Genomic DNA, 6,374 nt, shown 5'->3' on the forward strand with positions numbered 1-6,374 from the left:
GACCGACAAACACATAGCTTAACAATACTGAAACTAAAGTGTTCAAACAATGAGGGTGAGCAGGGCAATGATGCACCCCACATCTAACACTTTCCTTCAGCATTCTGAGTTCCATGTAACGTGCTTCACATGACTCTCATGCGCTCGCCTATTGTAGGTATGCCCCAGGCTGGCAGATATTCTAGACTGGCTGGCACCTGGCTACATACCACAGTGCTCTGTAGGATGTTCCCTCACACCTGTGCTGGCCCAATGAGACTGGTGCTTCCCTAGTGGGGAATTCTGGGTCTGCAATCACCCACATGTGGCAGACAGAGTCAAAGGAATACCATACATGTTCTTCCTGCTGGCAAGTCTCACGATTTCTTCTCGGGTGGCCCTCTTCCCATCCCAGCTGCCCTTGGTGTACCTGTTGGTCATGTGGTGAGTGGGTGGGTGCTCAGTCAGGTCTGTACCTTTTGGCTCACCTGTCACCACTCCTGTGCTGACACCTGGTCTCTCTCTGCAGGCACAGGTACTTGGTCATCTGTGAGGTTCTTCAGTCCAGAGGGGCCTCCTACCCCCTATAGGGTCTCTGGCTCCAGTGTCACAGGTATGGGTACACTCAGACACTGCAGGGAAGTGCCTGCCACAGTCTGAGTTCTGGCAGCTTTATCCAGCAGCCAGCTTCCACAGGGGCATGCTGGTTCTGCTCCAGACATGGGGAGAGTCTCCAGCAGCACATCTGGTGCTCCCTCCTTCTCCTCCCCCTCCCCCCCCCATTATCGAGGGAGCTTTTCAAGGCCAAACCAACCCTCAGGCTTCATGGTGCCAGCCAAAATGGTTGTGGGGGCACTTAAACTAAAGCTTGTTGAATGGGGTGTACTTGGTAGCCATGTTGGTCTGAGACAAAAAAACATACAAAAAACTAGAACTCTTGCTTCCAAAATGATACCTTTTAATTAGACCAACTGGAAAATCACAAGAAAATTGTTCTTTTCTGCAAGCTTTCAGGATCAAAGTCCCTTTGTTAGGCTCTGGGAAAAGTACAGATGGTACAAGATGGTAAAAAGTCCCCATAGGTAGGAAATAAACTTCATCTCTGCACAGAGGAAGCTGAAGATGGAAGGCTGGCCCTCTGGGTCCATGAGAGTGTCTTTGTGAGCTATGTTGAGTAGCTCTTTGATGTGTAGATCAGGTAGAATTCCTTCCCTGGAATCCTATGGGGACTTTTTACCATCTTGTACCATCTATACTTTTCCCAGAGCCTGACGAAGGACCTTGATCCTGAAAGCTTGCAGAAAAGGACAATTTTCTTGCAATTTTCCAGTTGGTCTAATAAAAAGTACTATTTTGGAAGCAAGAGTTCTAGATTTTTGTATGTCTTTTTTGTCTCAGACCAACACAGCTACCAAGTACACCTCAGAAACATGGAAGATGACAAGTTTAAGCCAATTTTGGATTGTAAACTTCATTGCAGAACAACAAAGTTTTTTTCCCCCGCCTGTCTGCCATCTGACACCTCCCGGGAAGGAATTCTACCTGACCTACACATCAAAGAACTACTCAGCACAGCTCACAAAGACTCAGAGGGCCAGACTTCCATCTTCAGCTCTCTCTGTGCACAAACAAAGTTTATTTCCTACCTATGGGGACTTTTTACCATCTTGTACCATCTATACTTTTCCCAGAGCCTCATGATGGGACTTTGATCCCAAAAGCTTGCAGAAAAGGACAATTTTCTTGTGATGTTCCAGTTGGTCTAATAAAAGGTATCATTTTGGAACCAAGAGTTCTAGTTTTTTGTATGTCTAGCTTGTTGAATGAGTGCTTTAATTCAAATGCTTCTTGCACCATTTTGAAGTGTGGGGATGCTGATACACAAGATGCTGCAATGCTTTAATTAGAGCATCCCCAGAGTATGAGTAAAATGCCCAGGGTTTTTTTATTATTTATTTATTTATTTATTTCTGAGCAGTTGCAAAGCAAGAATGGGGGATAAATCAATGAGCTACTCACCCTCCCACTAAAGGCTCAATAACTTCTTCTTAAAGCTTGATTAGTACAGTGCAAGTAGATGCCATTTAGAGATGTGCCATCATACTTTACCCCACTACCTTGGAAGGGCTCCACCTGGGAAGGAGGCAAAGGATCCAGTGTGCAAGAAGCAAAATACACTCTGCGGCCAATAATCCCAATCATCTGGATGCCAGCACTGCGGTGAGTGGGTAGCGGGCCTGCTACAGTTGTCACTGAAAAGGTATAACTAAAATAATGGAAATGCTGGGTTAAACATGTGTACAGAGGCCTGCAATGTCAGATTCCATGTTTTGCTGAGTTAAACAGGAAAATGCTGACTTAATTGCTTGGCCACTAACACAAATAAAGTAACTGGAACTATTTACCTTGATGAATAATACTCTGTCAAGATTCCAAACTCAACTGATACACTCTGAAAACCAATATATAGTTAAACATCTGGTAAACAGCATAGAGACAACACCTGATAATCTTCTCCCCCCGGAGCATTTAGATGATAGTCCTTATCATAAATTCTTCACTTATGAGTGGGATTCTTCAGGGCCAATCTCTTTTATTAACATATGCACAATCAAAGTACAGCTGGATATACGTCATTAATGATTGTATAACTGTGCTTGTAAACCTGCCTGGAGGATGACCAATTGAGGATCTGAGCAATTAAGGACCTGGAGAATCAGGAATCCAAAAACCAGCAAGAGCTCAGAAAACCTGGAATGTAGCCAACGCCCCTCCCTCCCAGGCATGAGCATATGTTTGCATTCCCATCGCCTGATCAAAATGCTAATAAAAGCTTTGTTTACTTTTCCAATAAAACAATTGTCTTGAAGTGATAGTGTACTCAGTCTCTATTTTTAGGAATTTGTCCAACAAAGTGAGCATCCTTTGTCTTAATTTGGAAATAGAGTGCTTCTCTTTACTGAGTGCTGGTGCATCAGAGACCAGGAAGTGGTGCATCAGAGACCCAACAACTACAGTCTCACTCAGCCTGTACACTGTCCACCACCACTCATCTTCCTCTCCCTTGTGCAATTCTGGAGGATCTTAGGGTCCCCAGTGCCCATGTATAGAATCATAGTATTATTATCTTGCTTATGGTCTGCATGTTTAACTTTGGTTCTGTCCCATAATGGTAGCTTTGTGTATCTCTTATCTGCATACCCTCATCCATATGTAGGTTTGAGGCGCTACTCACACCTATTTTCACTCTTTGTGGTCTGGTTTATACAGTGTGAGGTTAATGTGTGCAGATGACAGTGATATATTTTGTGTCCATTGACCATCCCTTCCAAATTATGAAGTTTGTAATCACATAAATGTTGGTGATGTCAAGTTATACAAAGGTGACTACAAGGTCAATCCTCATGGTAAAATCTGTAAAAGTCTGCAGTGGGGTGGTCTGCACTTTTAGCACAAAGTGACGTTGTGTGGGAAGAGTAGAGAGATTCCAGACACGAGTCCCTTCCAGGTGCCATCAATCAACTCAAAATTAAAGTGTTTCTGAGCACAAGCCTTTATGGTTGGTCTTGGTTGATTCACTATAATAAAAAGAGCTGAAAAAGTTTCTGAGCCTATCACTAATATAAGACAGGGTCTAAAAGATCTAGCATTGTGAAGCAACCTGAAGAGGAGTAATGAAGACCTCCAGCAGCAGCACAGAAGAGCAACAGAGACCCAGGGTCATGGTTGGTCTAATAAAAAGTACTATTTTGGAAGCAAGAGTTCTAGATTTTTGTATGTCTTTTTTGTCTCAGACCAACACAGCTACCAAGTACACCTCAGAAACATGGAAGATGACAAGTTTAAGCCAATTTTGGATTGTAAACTTCATTGCAGAACAACAAAGTTTTTTTCCCCCGCCTGTCTGCCATCTGACACCTCCCGGGAAGGAATTCTACCTGACCTACACATCAAAGAACTACTCAGCACAGCTCACAAAGACTCAGAGGGCCAGACTTCCATCTTCAGCTCTCTCTGTGCACAAACAAAGTTTATTTCCTACCTATGGGGACTTTTTACCATCTTGTACCATCTATACTTTTCCCAGAGCCTCATGATGGGACTTTGATCCCAAAAGCTTGCAGAAAAGGACAATTTTCTTGTGATGTTCCAGTTGGTCTAATAAAAGGTATCATTTTGGAACCAAGAGTTCTAGTTTTTTGTATGTCTAGCTTGTTGAATGAGTGCTTTAATTCAAATGCTTCTTGCACCATTTTGAAGTGTGGGGATGCTGATACACAAGATGCTGCAATGCTTTAATTAGAGCATCCCCAGAGTATGAGTAAAATGCCCAGGGTTTTTTTATTATTTATTTATTTATTTATTTCTGAGCAGTTGCAAAGCAAGAATGGGGGATAAATCAATGAGCTACTCACCCTCCCACTAAAGGCTCAATAACTTCTTCTTAAAGCTTGATTAGTACAGTGCAAGTAGATGCCATTTAGAGATGTGCCATCATACTTTACCCCACTACCTTGGAAGGGCTCCACCTGGGAAGGAGGCAAAGGATCCAGTGTGCAAGAAGCAAAATACACTCTGCGGCCAATAATCCCAATCATCTGGATGCCAGCACTGCGGTGAGTGGGTAGCGGGCCTGCTACAGTTGTCACTGAAAAGGTATAACTAAAATAATGGAAATGCTGGGTTAAACATGTGTACAGAGGCCTGCAATGTCAGATTCCATGTTTTGCTGAGTTAAACAGGAAAATGCTGACTTAATTGCTTGGCCACTAACACAAATAAAGTAACTGGAACTATTTACCTTGATGAATAATACTCTGTCAAGATTCCAAACTCAACTGATACACTCTGAAAACCAATATATAGTTAAACATCTGGTAAACAGCATAGAGACAACACCTGATAATCTTCTCCCCCCGGAGCATTTAGATGATAGTCCTTATCATAAATTCTTCACTTATGAGTGGGATTCTTCAGGGCCAATCTCTTTTATTAACATATGCACAATCAAAGTACAGCTGGATATACGTCATTAATGATTGTATAACTGTGCTTGTAAACCTGCCTGGAGGATGACCAATTGAGGATCTGAGCAATTAAGGACCTGGAGAATCAGGAATCCAAAAACCAGCAAGAGCTCAGAAAACCTGGAATGTAGCCAACGCCCCTCCCTCCCAGGCATGAGCATATGTTTGCATTCCCATCGCCTGATCAAAATGCTAATAAAAGCTTTGTTTACTTTTCCAATAAAACAATTGTCTTGAAGTGATAGTGTACTCAGTCTCTATTTTTAGGAATTTGTCCAACAAAGTGAGCATCCTTTGTCTTAATTTGGAAATAGAGTGCTTCTCTTTACTGAGTGCTGGTGCATCAGAGACCAGGAAGTGGTGCATCAGAGACCCAACAACTACAGTCTCACTCAGCCTGTACACTGTCCACCACCACTCATCTTCCTCTCCCTTGTGCAATTCTGGAGGATCTTAGGGTCCCCAGTGCCCATGTATAGAATCATAGTATTATTATCTTGCTTATGGTCTGCATGTTTAACTTTGGTTCTGTCCCATAATGGTAGCTTTGTGTATCTCTTATCTGCATACCCTCATCCATATGTAGGTTTGAGGCGCTACTCACACCTATTTTCACTCTTTGTGGTCTGGTTTATACAGTGTGAGGTTAATGTGTGCAGATGACAGTGATATATTTTGTGTCCATTGACCATCCCTTCCAAATTATGAAGTTTGTAATCACATAAATGTTGGTGATGTCAAGTTATACAAAGGTGACTACAAGGTCAATCCTCATGGTAAAATCTGTAAAAGTCTGCAGTGGGGTGGTCTGCACTTTTAGCACAAAGTGACGTTGTGTGGGAAGAGTAGAGAGATTCCAGACACGAGTCCCTTCCAGGTGCCATCAATCAACTCAAAATTAAAGTGTTTCTGAGCACAAGCCTTTATGGTTGGTCTTGGTTGATTCACTATAATAAAAAGAGCTGAAAAAGTTTCTGAGCCTATCACTAATATAAGACAGGGTCTAAAAGATCTAGCATTGTGAAGCAACCTGAAGAGGAGTAATGAAGACCTCCAGCAGCAGCACAGAAGAGCAACAGAGACCCAGGGTCATGGACTCTGTTTTCCTGAACAGGGACCAGGATATCCCACCTACCAGAGGTAGGGAGAATCTTGGGGATAGCTCTATCAAGCCTTTAGTCAGTGCAGATGTAGTTCGGGATCTTCTGGAAGGGCTAGACATTTTTAAATCTGCAGGTCCAGATGCCCTCCACCCAAGGGTGTTGAGGGAGCTGGCAGGGGTCATCGCAGAGCCTTTGGCCCAGCTGTATGAGCATTCGTGGTCATCTGGCCAGGTGCCGGGGGATTGGAAACTGGCTAATGTGGTCC

Source organism: Alligator sinensis, unplaced genomic scaffold (assembly GCF_000455745.1).
Source record: "Alligator sinensis unplaced genomic scaffold, ASM45574v1 scaffold802_1, whole genome shotgun sequence".
NCBI classification, from domain to species: domain Eukaryota; kingdom Metazoa; phylum Chordata; order Crocodylia; family Alligatoridae; genus Alligator; species Alligator sinensis.